General features: G+C 34.3%; 1 protein-coding gene across 2 annotated transcripts in view; it reads left to right on the forward strand.

Annotated features, from left to right (window-relative positions):
* Traf4 (TNF receptor associated factor 4) overlaps positions 1 to 14,970 on the forward strand; it is a 174,583-nt gene that overhangs the window by 65,124 nt on the left and 94,489 nt on the right. The window lies entirely within an intron of this gene.

Here is a 14,970-nt window from a genome sequence, read left to right on the forward strand (position 1 = left end):
TCTGGTCTTTGTTTCAATTATGCTTGCTCAAATTATTATTGTTTTTATACGTTTTATTTGCACCTTTATTTTTTTTAATTAGAAATTGTCCTGAAAGGTTAGCTCAAATATGCCAACGTTATATATTTGTTTTTTGTCGTCTCTTAAAAATCGAGTAAATTTCCTTTATGGTTTGACTATATAGGTTTTTGGATTTTAAATGATATATAAGTTTGATATCATAAATATTCTTGATTGCCATTTGTTTTATTAAATTCACTTCTTTTCTTAATATATATCAGGACATTTCACTAGTTCGTGGAGCAGGCTGTTAAATGTTGCTACATACTTTATGGTTATATGAATAGAAGAAATATGAATGACTACATCCATGTAAGCCAGTTTACAAAAAAATTTACAATTTTAGTTGTTGTCAAGTCCAAAAAATTTGTTCAACCACTTTTTCCATCTCTATACTGAATGCGATGGAAGTGTAAACAGAATTGATGAAATCCAAGAACTTATACATTATCCAGTCATTCCTGAGAAACATATTAGAATGTTATCAACATATACATGCCAATGGAAAAAATCCCACAAGCGGGTTACTGTATATTTTTCATTCCAAATCATCATCATTGGAGGTCAAGAAAATCAAAATTTGTAACATTTAATTTCTCTTAGCTCTTTTACGAATAAAAATGCTAACTGTTTTTTTCCAAAAAGATAAATGTTTCCGAATCGAATATAATAACGGCAGGTCAGATAATTCCGCTTTCTGCTTCGATAACTTTGTTGGGGGGTTGAAATGGACGACACCAACATGTCTTGGCACAATCATCTCGCTGGAATTGCAAAGGCTGCTTCTCAAAAGCTTGGAACACTATTCCAAACCAGAAAACTGTACACACCTCAGCAACTTTTGATGCTTTATAAAGCTCAGATCAAACCTTCTCTCATATATGGACCTCCGCCCCAAAACATACCTTGAAGTTGCTGGATTCCATCCAGAAAAGAGCCATGCGCCTGATTGGAGACGCGAACATCATTTGCAACCTTGATAGTCTGGAACATCGAAGAAAGGTTGTCTCTCTTTTATGGATAATTTCACGGAAGATGTTCAAGTGACTTGGCACATTTGATTTTACCAAGAGCGGTACATATCATAAATAAACAATTTGCATGGCTAATATTGCGACGAAATTTATATGAACGTCAGATATTTGAATAAATCTCCTTATTGAAGATGTTTCTGTTTCGTCCAGCAGCAGAACCTTGCTGAAATGATGTGAATAATACCGTATAAATCAATTACTCAGTGTTCAGATCAGATCAAGGATCTGAACGGCAAGTTTGTGCATACACAAATTAAAAAACAAAACAGTTTCGAAAATTTTTTGCACTCCTTACAATTCAATTTGAATGTTACCGGTAAGGAAGTTCAAACCTCAATAATTATACTAACAGCTGCATTCAAATTAGATCACCACCATTCCATGACTACTCGCTTTCAGAAATAACGAACTTCCTAGTTTTGGCGATATGTAACTTTTAAAAATCGTCAGAAAGTATTGACAAATATTGGAAAATAGTGCGGGGATGTGAGACAGAAATTTCCTTCAAAACCTATCGCTTTGTGGTGTTAGGCACATACTACAATATGTGATTTGATTCGAATCTAAACTAGCTACTAATATTATGGAGGATTAAACTTCCTTATAGGTAGGCGAGTCATTCAATATCCAATTATAATACAGATAATTTTTTGGATTTACTTAAAAGGTTTCTGCTTGGAAGACATATTCCGCAAACTGGAAAAATAGGTTTTCGATTCATTATAAATTGTATTCTAATTTTCACTATAGTTTTTGCCATTGAAATAAATAGCTAATTTGCTCCCAACAAAGGAAGTAACTATTTATATCGAATGAAAGAGATACGACAAAGGTTTCAAAGAAAATTGAGGATGCAACGTGATTAATAATGAACATCCTTGTTGTAATTTTTTGCTATTTAAAACGGGACCCTGACACTCTTTCACTATGATTAACATCACCGCCTACAAAAATAGTAATCACACAATTGAATATAGAAGTCTCGGGTAAGAACATAACTTTCAAAGAATAACCGAACTCTATTTTGTGAATAAAAGGAAGAAAGTAATGCGGCAAAGTTGTGAAACTATGTAAATATTCAAGTGTACGGGTATGCATGATGGATAACTGATAATGTTAAAAACGTGCAATTCGAAACAGTAAAATTTCAAAAAATTATTCATTTTCCGTTGAACTTCAAGTTTTTCCAATATCATACAGGGCTTGAATATTTGCATGGGGATCTCGTTAACAGATGAGAGTAGGTTGATTTGTGACAAAGTTGACTATTTTTGGCTATTATTCAATGATAACAAAAATCTCTAAGTTCCAGAGATATACGAGAATAACCGAAAACACCGTAATTCTTTTTTTGCTATATATTCTTCATTTTCAGATATATTGGAAATATGCTCACACTATGCCTTTGATCATTGAATTTTTATACAGAATGTCGTATATTTTAGACACTCATCAAATTTACATTTCAAATACGAATTTATGTACCTATTTTTGATCGATAAAGTTCATATAATATAGTAAAGTAAGAGTTTTTACGAAATTTTCGTGAGTTTGAGTAATTTAACAGTCATCAAATGAATAATTATTCTTTTTTATTGCGGCCCTGATAAACAACTCGTTTGAAAGCAATGCTTATTCTGCTTTTATATAGCAACTGAGTCTCAAAAACTTCACCAAGTACCTGAAAAACATTAATGTCACAAACCTCTAGTATTTGCAGTGAGGTTTTTCCACGTCGTACAACTTCCATGAGTTTTCTGTCTAGCTTGCTTTTTTGTTCATTCGGTGTTCGATTAGATGTCAATCGGTATCTGAAAAATTTGAGTTTTTTAAAAAAGCTGGTATTTACCTCGAACTGTGAATGAATGTATTTCCTAATTCAAAGCTCATATAAAATTCTTGGGAGTAGTGTCATTCCAGAAACCAATATTGAAAGCTCCATCATGTCCTTATTTCGAAGATACCGTAGAAATGAACTTAGATGATTCTTTTATTTTTGTACATGCACGAGCTTCAAATTAGAAAAGACAAATCCGTTTATTGGATAACACCGATTTAGTTTCCAATGGTTGAACCCATAAGAGACTAAAATAACAATGCATTTGAAACATGCATAGATAATAATAATAATAATAATAATACAAAGTTGCAAAACAAAGTTGCTGCAACAAATATGTTTGCCATTCCAATCTTACTCTACTCGTTTGGAGTAGTGAAGTGGAATCAGGAGGAGCTGTATCAACTCGACGTAAAGACCCGAAAAATGATGCATCTCTATAGGAGTTTGCATCCCAAATCGTCCATTCCACGGTTGTACTTCCCCCAACAACAGGGATGCCGTCGACTTTTGAGTTTGGAGTGTCTACATGACAGGATGGTGCTGGATATAGCCTGTAAAGTCGTCAGGAGTTCGGATCCCCTTCTCTGCATGGTCCGTGACCATGAGAGAGCAGGAATTGGGGCATTTCTCTTTAGGGCAGCTGCCCGAGCAGCTGAGGAACTCGGTATAGTTTTCGACACTGAACGAGGTGACCACAACTCTGTCACCGAGTTGGAACCTGTTCAGCAAAAAGCTCAGATAAAAGCCGCAGAGATTACCTTACTTCTGCGGAAACACAAGGATAATCCAATGCATGGGGTCTTCTTCAATAACATTGGAGACCTTGGCTTATCAAAGCGCCTGACCTTCGCTTTTCTCAGGTCGAGTGGGCTGAAGTCGGAAACTGAGGGGTTCATCAGGGATGCCAGGATGGTGTCTTCAACACCTTAGTCCACCGCAGTCGCGTGATGGGTATAGAGGTTCTCGACACAAGGTGCAGGGCCTGCCGAGAGGCGCCCGAAACCCTAATGCACTTGCTATCAGCATGTCCAGCATATGCGGTCTCGGCCTATATCCATCGACATAACGCGACCCTAAGAGTGCTATATTACCATCTACGGCACTCTTACGGTATTGACGAGACACTGGTGTTGCCCTACGCTCCGGGGGATATTGAATCCGTTGTGGGGAACGAGAAGTGCCGAATTTATTAGAACTATTCGTTTTTCACCCTCAGGATCATACAAGCTAATAAGCTTGATGTGGTCCTTCTCGACCACCAGAGCAAAACGATATATGTCGTGGAGTTTTCAGCTCCTGGCGAGACGAATATCGTCAGAAAAGAAGAGAAAAAACGGATTAAATATCGAGATTTTCTTTTCGAACTCAGACTCTATCCAGATCACTCTGTCAAGATGGTTGTTCTGAATATTGGAGTCCTGGAATGATGTTCTCTCTACTCTCGAATCTTAAAATCATATCGGCTTGCCGCATTGAGGCAGAAATCTTAGCTGCACAGATGCAGAAGGCTGTCATTCTTGGCTTACTGCGCTTGCTCAGGGCACATGATTCTCGGACCCAATGATCACTTACCCCTCGGTGTGGAGAGTGGTCATTGGTTGATAATGCTGGCGCGCCCTCCCGAATGTATCGGGGCTTCGGGGGATAAGGCCTGACCACACTACGGTGAAAAAAGGAATAATAATAATAATAATAATAATAATAAGGTTTATTCACAGTAAACAACATATAATTACATAAATTACATGAAGAAGTTCATTTAAAAATACAGTAACTCATTGAATTAGGATAAGTGGTGAATAAACTCGGAAAAACACAGAAGTAGCTGCAAAAGCTACTTGTATATGTGTAACAAAACAGTTTAATATAAGTTAACAAAAGCAGTAACAAAATAAGTTCAATATAAGAGTACAATTGACATAAACATTGCATACATGAAACTATCTCTATCTCTTACTGTTTTCGAGATCGCCATGTATAGACTTGAATTTGAATAGCCGTGAATATTATGAAAAAAATGTTGTGAGTAATGTAGTTAATTATAGAGCAAGACAATTATTTCTAGTCACTATTTCTGATAATTTTTCGTTACTGATATTACATTTTGCAATACTATACAGTATTTAATAAATACTTCTATTATCCAAACAAGCATGTTTTAGAGGTATCTATTACAAGACAACTGAACCAATTTATGACATTCATAAATAATCTTAATAGAAACATACAGTTTGCACTCGAAACAGAGATAGAGAGACAGATTAATTTCTTAGACCTGACCATCACACATAATCATGATAAATTTGATTTCAATGTATTCAGAAAAACGAGCTATACAGACATTACAATAACAAGTGATTATTTCCATCCCGACAACCATGAATTAACAGCCTACAATTCAGTGTTACACATATCATTCTCGTTACCTTTGTCTGGATAGGGAAATCAAAACAATCATACATATAGGACAGAATAATAATTTCAACGTGGATACAATCCCGAAGTTAAATCAGGAAACAAACCATCAAATTTACATATAGATTAATATACCCCCAGATCTAACAATCAGAAATCAAGAAATTTGTAACTGTAACGTATTTTGGTAAAAGATCAGAGACAATTGCGGGATTTTTCAGAAAAAAAACAATATGAAAGTGGCATTTAGGCCACATGCAAGGATATCTAATATCATTTTTAAAGCCAAAAATAAAGTAGATAAGATGGACAAATCTGGAGTTTATGAGCTCAAGCGTCCAGAGCGTAATGTGTTTATGTTGGACAATGTGGCCGAAATTTCTCAAAACGGTATGCTGAATATTTAAGGTTCTTCAGCATAGGTAAAAATGATTCCATTCCTTGGAATGCAACCACCAGTTCTCGATTCTAAACGATACGGAAATATTACACTATGCAGGCAAGGGCTGGAAGCAATTTTTTGGAATCCTTGGCAATTCATGAGCATTACTAATGTTACCTTCTAAACAACCAAATTGACCTGGTTTACTCGCCGCTTTTCAGGTAAAACAGGTAAACAAGTCATTAAGGACCGTCTGTTATTACCTACTCTGGTTGTATAGAGGGCACATTGTTAATTATTTCAGTTTATTGAATTTGTTTAAAAACGTCCTTGTAGGACGAAACTGCAGTAACGTTAGTTACAAATACAAGTGGTAAAAAACAAAGAAAGTTTTAATTCACATTTTTCATCAGAACAAACACTTTTCCCAATCACCAGAAATGTTATACTCTTCAACCAAGTTTTATGACAGAGGTTCCAATTTTACTTTTTATTTTTTTCACATCTATTATCATCAGTTTTTATAAAATATAGTTCGATTTTAAATTTCACAATTGGTATGACTGAGGAAAGGTCAACTAGTGACAACTGTGATGGAAGCAATATAACTCATTCACTAATTTGCAGTCAATTAGTCTTATTGCTGACTATTTCAAATTATATCTTTCTTAATTAACACAATTTTAGTTTCCCTCTAGAAATCCACGATTAAAATATCATTTGATATAATTCAATTTAATTAAGAAACACTTCTCGGTTATTAGGTTTAATATCTATTGGAAATTTCTCTGAAATAAACTGATGCATGTAGTAGTTTAAAATGAATTAAGCAGTCATTAGACCACAACCAAAAGTTAGAGATCTGCAATTCAGTAACCATGAAATTATTCATAGTCAGAGAAGGTAACGCACGCGCATGAACCTTGAATTAATCTAGAAGTATGATGGATGAGTTTAGGAATAATCTTCATGAATTGAATAACCTAACAGAAGTGAATCACTGGACGCAATTAATTTATACAGGGGGTATAAACAAATGCGCTGCCCACCAAATTTGCTTCTCCAGGAGATTATCGTAACTAGGAGATATGCCGAATTGGCTTTTGGCTAGAGGTTATATATATATATATATATATATATATATATATATATATATATATATATATATTCAAGATCAAGATATATATATATATATATATATATATATATATATATATATATATATATATATATATATATATATGTGTGTGTGTGTGTGTGTGTGTGTGTGTGTGTGTGTGTGTCGGAGTGCAAAACGTCTTATAGGAAGGTGGTCTTCGATTGAAGACAAAATGTGAAAAACCAGAAAAGTACTTGATAAAAATAGCTGCGTAAACGCAAGTGAAACATAAGTGGAACCACCTATTGGTGTGACACCCAAGTCAACTTGCCAAGTTTTTATGTCAGTGTTGGTGGTTTGACCAGTCAACCGACAAATGCGGTAGCATAAATTTGGGAAGCTATCCTGGAATGCCAAATTTCTGCTATCGCAGCTGCCGATTCATTGGTCAAACCACCAACAATGACATAAAAACTTGGCAAGTTGACTTGGGTGTCACACCAATAGGTGGTTTCACTTATGTCTCGCTTGTGTTGTTCACGCAGTTTTTTTCATTAGGTACTTTTCTTGGTTATTCACATTTTGTCTTAAATCGAAGACCGCCTGCCCGGTACTTACGATGACCAATAGGCTGAAACAACTGTCTACCGGTGGCTCTTAATTTGAAATCAATATGGGAATGATCAGAATAGTACTTATACATTTATCTTTTGATTTTCATGGAATTTTTTTCCAGCAGCTTGACTGCATTAACCTTTCTCGACATTAAATATGTACAGTGCATTTCTTTAATGTCCCCCCCTTTTATTTTTTGAACGGGTCGACTCAAAAAATTGAAATTTGGAATAATGAAATTAATGCATGAATACTTTATTCTGAAGTAGAATTGACAGATGAAACTTTCAAGATGGCAATTGGGCGCCATCTGGGGAAAAAATTGAATGGAAAGGGGGTCTTGTGACACATATTTGTGAAGCTCCTGACAAATGCTTCATAACCCTAGAATATAATGCCAATATCTTCAATTACTACAAAATGGTGGAACTTTCAATAATTGCCTGAATACATTGTCATATAACTAGATAATATGAGGTAATACGCTTGAAGTCAGTTCAGAAGATGCTCGAAATGGTTGACATATGAAAAGCCTATCCGATAATTCACGCCGAACATTTTCGAACACAGTAACGTCAATATCTCTACAAATATTTATTATTCTCTGGCGTATATCCAATATTGAAGCAGGTTCAGTTTCGTACACCTTTTGTTTCAAATAACCCCATGAAAATAGTCCATAGGTGTCAAATCTGGCGAGCAGGCTAGCCATTCTGTAGGACCTCAACGGCTAATCCAACAACCGGAAAAAGTAGCATCCAAATAGTTTCTTACTTGTCTGGAGTAATGTGGTGGTGCTCCATCTTGTTGGATCCATATTGAATTCATTAGGATTCGCTTCGACGATTTCAGTGATGAGAGGGTCAACACTAATTTCCAGCATATTCAAATACAGTTTTCCTGTTAAATTTTGATCAATAAATAGAGGTCCTACAATATGGTTTCCCAATATTCCTGCCCAAACGTTAATTTTTTCTGGATATTGGTTATGTGTTTCTTGGAAAACATGAGGGTTGGTGTCACTCCAATAACAGCAATTTTGTCTGTGAACATTGCCGTTTGAAAAAAAAGTACATTCGTCACTAAAACAAATATTGTGGAGATAGGTAGGATGCCTTGCAATGGTTTCCGTCATGAATTCGCAGAATTCTGTTCTTCGATCAGGGTCATCTTCAGTTAATTGGTGTACCATTTCAATTTTGTATGGATGCTACCTATCCCTCTTCAAAATTCTCCACACAGTAGAAGCCGACACCTCACAAACATTCACGACGGAATAAGTAGACTGTTCAGGATTTACTATCATTTCACCACTTGCACTTGCACTTGCTGTTCTTCCGGAATGGACGGATGACCTGGAGGCTTTTTGTTAGGTGCACTACCGGTAGTTGTGAATTTCTACAGGTAAGACGATTCGGACGGTTCATTGAAAATCCTTTAGGTCTCGTGAAAGTTACGCGTCGCACCGTAAATAAAAATCGGGTTGTTGGAATTGCCATATGGCAGATAAAAAGAAATATTTCGAGAAATATCGATATTAATGTGTTTGTCTTCAGGAAATTATTAAATGTTCCGCCATTTTATAGTAGGTGAAGATATTGATTTCATATTCTAGGGTTGTAAAGTATTTTTCAGAAACTTCAAAATGATGTGTCACCCTTTTTATTTAATTTTTTCCCAGATGACGCCCAGTCGCCATCTTGGAAGTTTCATCTGTCAATTTCACTTCAAAATAAAGTATTCATCCATTAATTTCATTATTTCAAATTTCAATTTTTTGAGTTGACCCATTCAAAAAATAATAGGGGGGGACATTAAAAAAATGCACTGTATATGATGGTAATTACGACTTGAAGCTGAATACAAATTTTTTTGGACTGAATGTTTGGATATAGAAATAATTCATTCAAACTATGAAACGATGTCTGAGCTAAAAATAGGTCAAATATTTAGGTGTTAACAATATTCATGTATCAATATTTCGAGAACAACTCATATTCATCAATTAACCTAATGGAAAATGAAAATGGAAAATCGATAAAATCATATCGTTTATGAAAATTGTCATTCTCAATATCAACATGTTCTGTTTTCACCATGATGAGTTAAAAAGTATGATTGCAAGCATGCAAAGTAACATTTCACGGAATTAAAGTCTGGCCTGTATGATGATGCATTTTATTAATTGCATTTTTTGTCGCTACTTTCTTTCCATTGTCTACATAATGCACCTCAATCACTCTCTGATAATTGTGACCTATTGCCGGGCATGTCTATTCTCAGTTGTCATTGATCATTTCATAATTGCTAATGTTAATCAAGCTGAAAGAGTGTCAAGGACCCATTCTGTACAAAAAACAACATAAACAACATTCATGGCATATAGCACATTTTTTTCAATAGAACATTTATTGTTTTTGATTGAAGAAGCTAAATCCTTCTAAGGAAGATTAGAAAATTTTCAGTTATTTCAATAGAATAATTTTTCAACCTTTTCAGATCCATTTCAATGTAGGTTACCCAATAATTGAGAGATTACCAAAATTTAATTGAATTAGAATTAATAATAATAATATCGTTTATTTTCGTTGATTTTTCAGCTCCTGGCGAGACGAATATCGTCAGAAAAGAGGACGAAAAACAGATAAAATATCGAGATTTTTTCTTCGAATTCCGCAGACTCTATCCAGATCACTCGGTCAAGATGGTTGTTCTGATTATTGGAGTCCTTGGTGGAATGGTGTCCTCTCTACTCTCGAATCTTAAAATCATATCGGCTTGCCGCATCAAGGCAGAAATCTTAGCCGCACAGATGCAGAAGGCTGTCATTCTTGGCTCACTGCGCTTGCTCAGGGCGCATGATTCTCGGACCCAATGATCACTTACCCCTCGGTGTGGAGACAGGTCATTGGTTGATAATGCTGGCGCGCCCTTCCGAATGTATCGGGGCTTCGGGTGATAAGGCCTGACCACACTACGGTGAAAAAAGGAATAATAATAATAATAATAATGATAATAATAATAATAATAAGATTTATTCACAGTAAACAACATATAATTACATGAAAAAGTTCATTTAAATATACAGTAACTCATTGAATTAGGATAAGTGGTGAACTCTCGAATCTTAAAATCATATCGGCTTGCCGCATTAAGGCAGAAATCTTAGCCACACAGACGCAGAAGGCTGACTTTCTTGGCTCACTGCGCTTGCTTTGGGCACATGATTCTCGGACCCAATGATCACTTACCCTACGGTGTGGGGAGTGGTCATTGGTTGATAATGCTGGCGCGCCAGCATTTATACATAAAAAGAAAAAGGCTAGCCAAAGGTTATCTTTCACCCCTCCCAAAAACTATACAGTGAGTGTAGGAAAATAATTATAAAAATACTCATTTACTTTCATTAAAATGACACAGAAGAAAAAAAAAATAGATCATATAGTTGCTAATAACTCTTAATATTTTTAACATTATTTTGGTCAATTTAACAATTTCATTATACTACCATGCATTGAATTTTAAATCAGCAATAAGCAATAAGCATCTGTGACTTTATTTGATTCTCAAATTGATGAATATTATGATTTGAAAAGGGTAAAATTTCATTCAGATAAGAAGGGGCTATATAAGAAAAACATCCTTGAAATTTGGAAGTATGGTGCCTAGGTATGTTGGATGAGTTCATTCTCAAATGGACCATATATATGTCAGAATGCCTGCTTAATAAACTATAGAAATAACTAGGTGTTTCAGTTTGAAGCAATTCAAACAAAATTTTTTTTATCAAATATTGGACTCTGTACCTCACATTCCGTTCACCATATGGTATACAGCATACGAATCGCATGCACGCATTTGGCATACGTTATTACAACTTCTGCTTGTTATATTGCGGCAAAAAATTGTAATACACCGAACTACAATACTCGATATGGGGGTAAATAAGAGTTTTAACTAACCTGAGTTTCATTTCTTCCAGTCAATATCTGCGTTATCGAGAGTGAGCCTAAAGTTACACTGAGTTTCTACTATTTGTTTTTGAGACCCTATGCATGAGGCCAAAGTTTTATTTGGATTGATTTTCAGTCCATGATTTTCCGAGTAAACGAATGTTTTGTGCAAATCTGTGTTTATATTGGTTTTCTTCAAAATAAAATGAAAGAAAATTTCCAAAATTGGTAATCAACGCATAACAAATAAAAAAGTAGTAGTAGTAGTAGTAGTAGTAGAAAACCATAGCTAAAAGGAAGAAAAAAAGGAATGAAGAAAATGCTGGACAACCATTATTCAAGACAAAAATTAAAGAAATATATTTTTTTCATATCTGAATTATTCGAATTGAATTGGATATAAAAAGAATAAGGTGAATGAAATGAAAATTTCAAAATCAATCATGGATGAAATGCTGTCAAATCCCTTTTCCAACACAATACATTCATCCTCGTAACTTCTAGAATACATCAAAATGCACGTTATATACAAACTAGCAAAATCATGTTTACGTCGTATTTACGTGTTCAAGCCTCCAAAGTAACAAATGTATTTTTGTGGTTTTAGCTTCCTTGCTGGAGGAATGCTGTTTAGAATTTTAATGTGAAGTCGAAGATGCAATCCAATTCAGAAATATGTATTATTGGAACATTATTGTTGAAAAAAGTTAATCGTGAAACTGTTCACAGAATAATTTATAGGTTAAGACGTGACTAAAATCATTTCTTTATAATGGAATAAGTGAAAGAGATCACTGCGTGGGGCAATGACAAATGGCATTGCTGTTATTTTTGTTAGATAGTTGATGATTATTCTTTACTTACAAATGCGAAAGTCACTCAACACTCACACAATCATCTGTTTCTCCGTACTGGTGAGTCCTAGGAGCTAAAATTTGGTATATAGGAGCTTCTTGGGCCTTAGATGCGCACTAAGAAAGGATTTTCAAATATTGTATCTCGGGCACCCCCCGTGGGGGTAAAAGGGGTGCCTTTACATAAGAAAATTACTTTTTTATCACAGTTTCTCCGTACTGCTCTATTTTCGGAGGCTGAAATTTTATATGTAAGTTCGTTTTATGTTGCATTCAAAATGGGACGCCAGCCTTTTGGAAAAAAGAGCGACTAAAAAACAAAATAATCTTTTCATCACTGTTTCTCTGTTTCTAGCTATTTTTGTATAAATGTCATTGAAAGTGACATTTTCAATGGTTGTCAAGAGTATTAAAAGATGATGTTTACAAAGTAGCTTGTTAAAAGTATTTTTAACATGATTTTTTTCGACCAAATAGCAATAAACAAAACATAATTATTCAATTTTCAAGGAACTTTTATTATGAACAATAGATATAGATACAATTAAATTCTGTTACAAATGTGTTATACACAATAATTACATTATTATTATTTATGAACATTAATGTGAAAAGCACAATTAGAACAACTGCTGATATCAATACCCTGCGATGCTGAAGAGCCTTGTAATATATTTGAACTATGTGAGTTGACAATTTCATGGGCATTAACATTTAGTTATTGAAGTGAAGAGGGCGATGCTGTAACGCTGGATTTAGCTGTTGGGATTATTCTTTCAGCAATAGCCGTTTTATAAAAAATATATTGATTGATGTAACCCTCAGCTACTGTTGCAGACTTCCATCCTCCGTTATATTTGCTCCTGATTCTGCTAGCAAAGAAGCAGAAGACCTTCTGAAAGAGTGACCTGTATATTCTTTTGGTTCCGAGAGGTTCAGAAACTCAGCAGTGGTAGAGGGCATTTTCCCAATCGTGTTCATACCAACTGGGTTGGTACTGTATTTAAAATTTGAGTATTTCAAAAAAAACGTTGATGATTGATAATGCAACGTATTTATTAAAATAGTCAATGTTATTTCCAACAATGCAAAAAGAACGACCTATTTTCGTTTTTGTATTTGGAATTTGCACAACCAATGATTTATGCATTAATTTAATGTCTTCTATTGATAAATGGCACAGCTCTTTACGCCGGCAAGCTTCATATAGGTATTCCGAAAATATTCAAATATCATTTATCTGGCGCCCCATTTATAAATCTCTGGACTAGTTCAAACGTAAGAGTTTTTGATTTTTTAGGCCTATAACTTTAAGAGTGCTATTACCATGAAAAATTACTTTTATTAACACCATTTTAAACGAGCGCACTCGACTTTATCATTGAAAACTTGCTTCACAAAGTTGACGAGTTCCATATTTTTTATTTCTCTTCTAGATAGGCTAAGAATACGGTTTCGCTGGAATTTGCTTCAACGTTTTCAAGTCTACAAAAGCTAAGAAAATTAGAATATGCGGTGTCGTACTGATGAGCCGATTTTTTTGGTAACAATTCAATTGAAGCTCTTTTTGCAGCCTCTTCAATAGCGTCAGGAACACATAATTCCTCACTATTGTTCTTCATTACGCAAGACATCAAACACGACCAAGAACTTTAAATGTGACTTTAAATAAAACGCGTGAGCTGTAAAAAATACTGTTTGTTGGTAACCAGGTTATTCGGCGTTACCTGACACGGCCACTCCACAGCAAATGCGATAACATGAAAATATTCAACTCACAAGAGATGTTAAAGTATGTTTTTATGGAAATATTAAATTTATCTATTTTATTCGTTCGTGAAATTACTCAACTCGCTACGCTCGTTCCGCAAACTTTTTCACTCACAAAACAAAACTTATTTTTAACACAAATTTTGTAGTTTTTTGTACAACTGTCCTGTTTTCATAATAAAATAGATACATTTAATATTTCTATGAAAACACATTTTGACATCTCTTGTCAGTTAACTATTTTCATGTCATCGCATTTGCTGTGAAGTGGCCGTGTCAGTGACGCTGAATCACCTGGTTACCACTAACAAACAGTATTGTTTACAGCTTACGAGTTTTATTTAAAGTCACATTAAAGTTCTTGCTGGTGTTTAAAGTATATAATACATTTGTAACAGAATTTAATTGTATCTATATCTATTGTTCGTAATAAAACTTCCTTGAAAATTGAATAATTATGTTCTATTTATTGCTATTTGGTCAAAAAAAATCGGGTTAATACTAGTGTTAACAATATTTTCAACATGATACTTTGTAAACATCATCTTTTAATACTCTTGACAACCATTAAAAATGTCACTTTTAATGACAGTTGTACAAAATAGTATATTATGCAACGATCATGTAATCATGGTTATTAAGACACGAGCATTAACCGGGATACGAAACGAGCCGAAGGCGAGTTTTGTATGGTATATGCGAGTGTATTAATAACCATTACATGAGAGTTGCATACGCTATTTTTTCTAAACCCGATAAATAATGAAAAACTATAAATATTATATTTGTACTGAACACATTTACAGTAATTAACTCATATTTTTTAAAAAAAACACAAACTTTATGGTATTATCATGGATATATGAAAACTATAAAGATTCTAATTATATTTATATTGAATATAACAACTGTAATTAATCTGATCTTTTAAAAATATTGGAGTCGATG

The sequence above is a fragment of the Leptinotarsa decemlineata genome, unplaced genomic scaffold, assembly GCF_025532065.1.
Source record: "Leptinotarsa decemlineata unplaced genomic scaffold, Ldec_3_MD MMD2_tig00000218_RagTag_RagTag, whole genome shotgun sequence".
NCBI classification, from domain to species: Eukaryota; Metazoa; Arthropoda; class Insecta; order Coleoptera; family Chrysomelidae; genus Leptinotarsa; species Leptinotarsa decemlineata.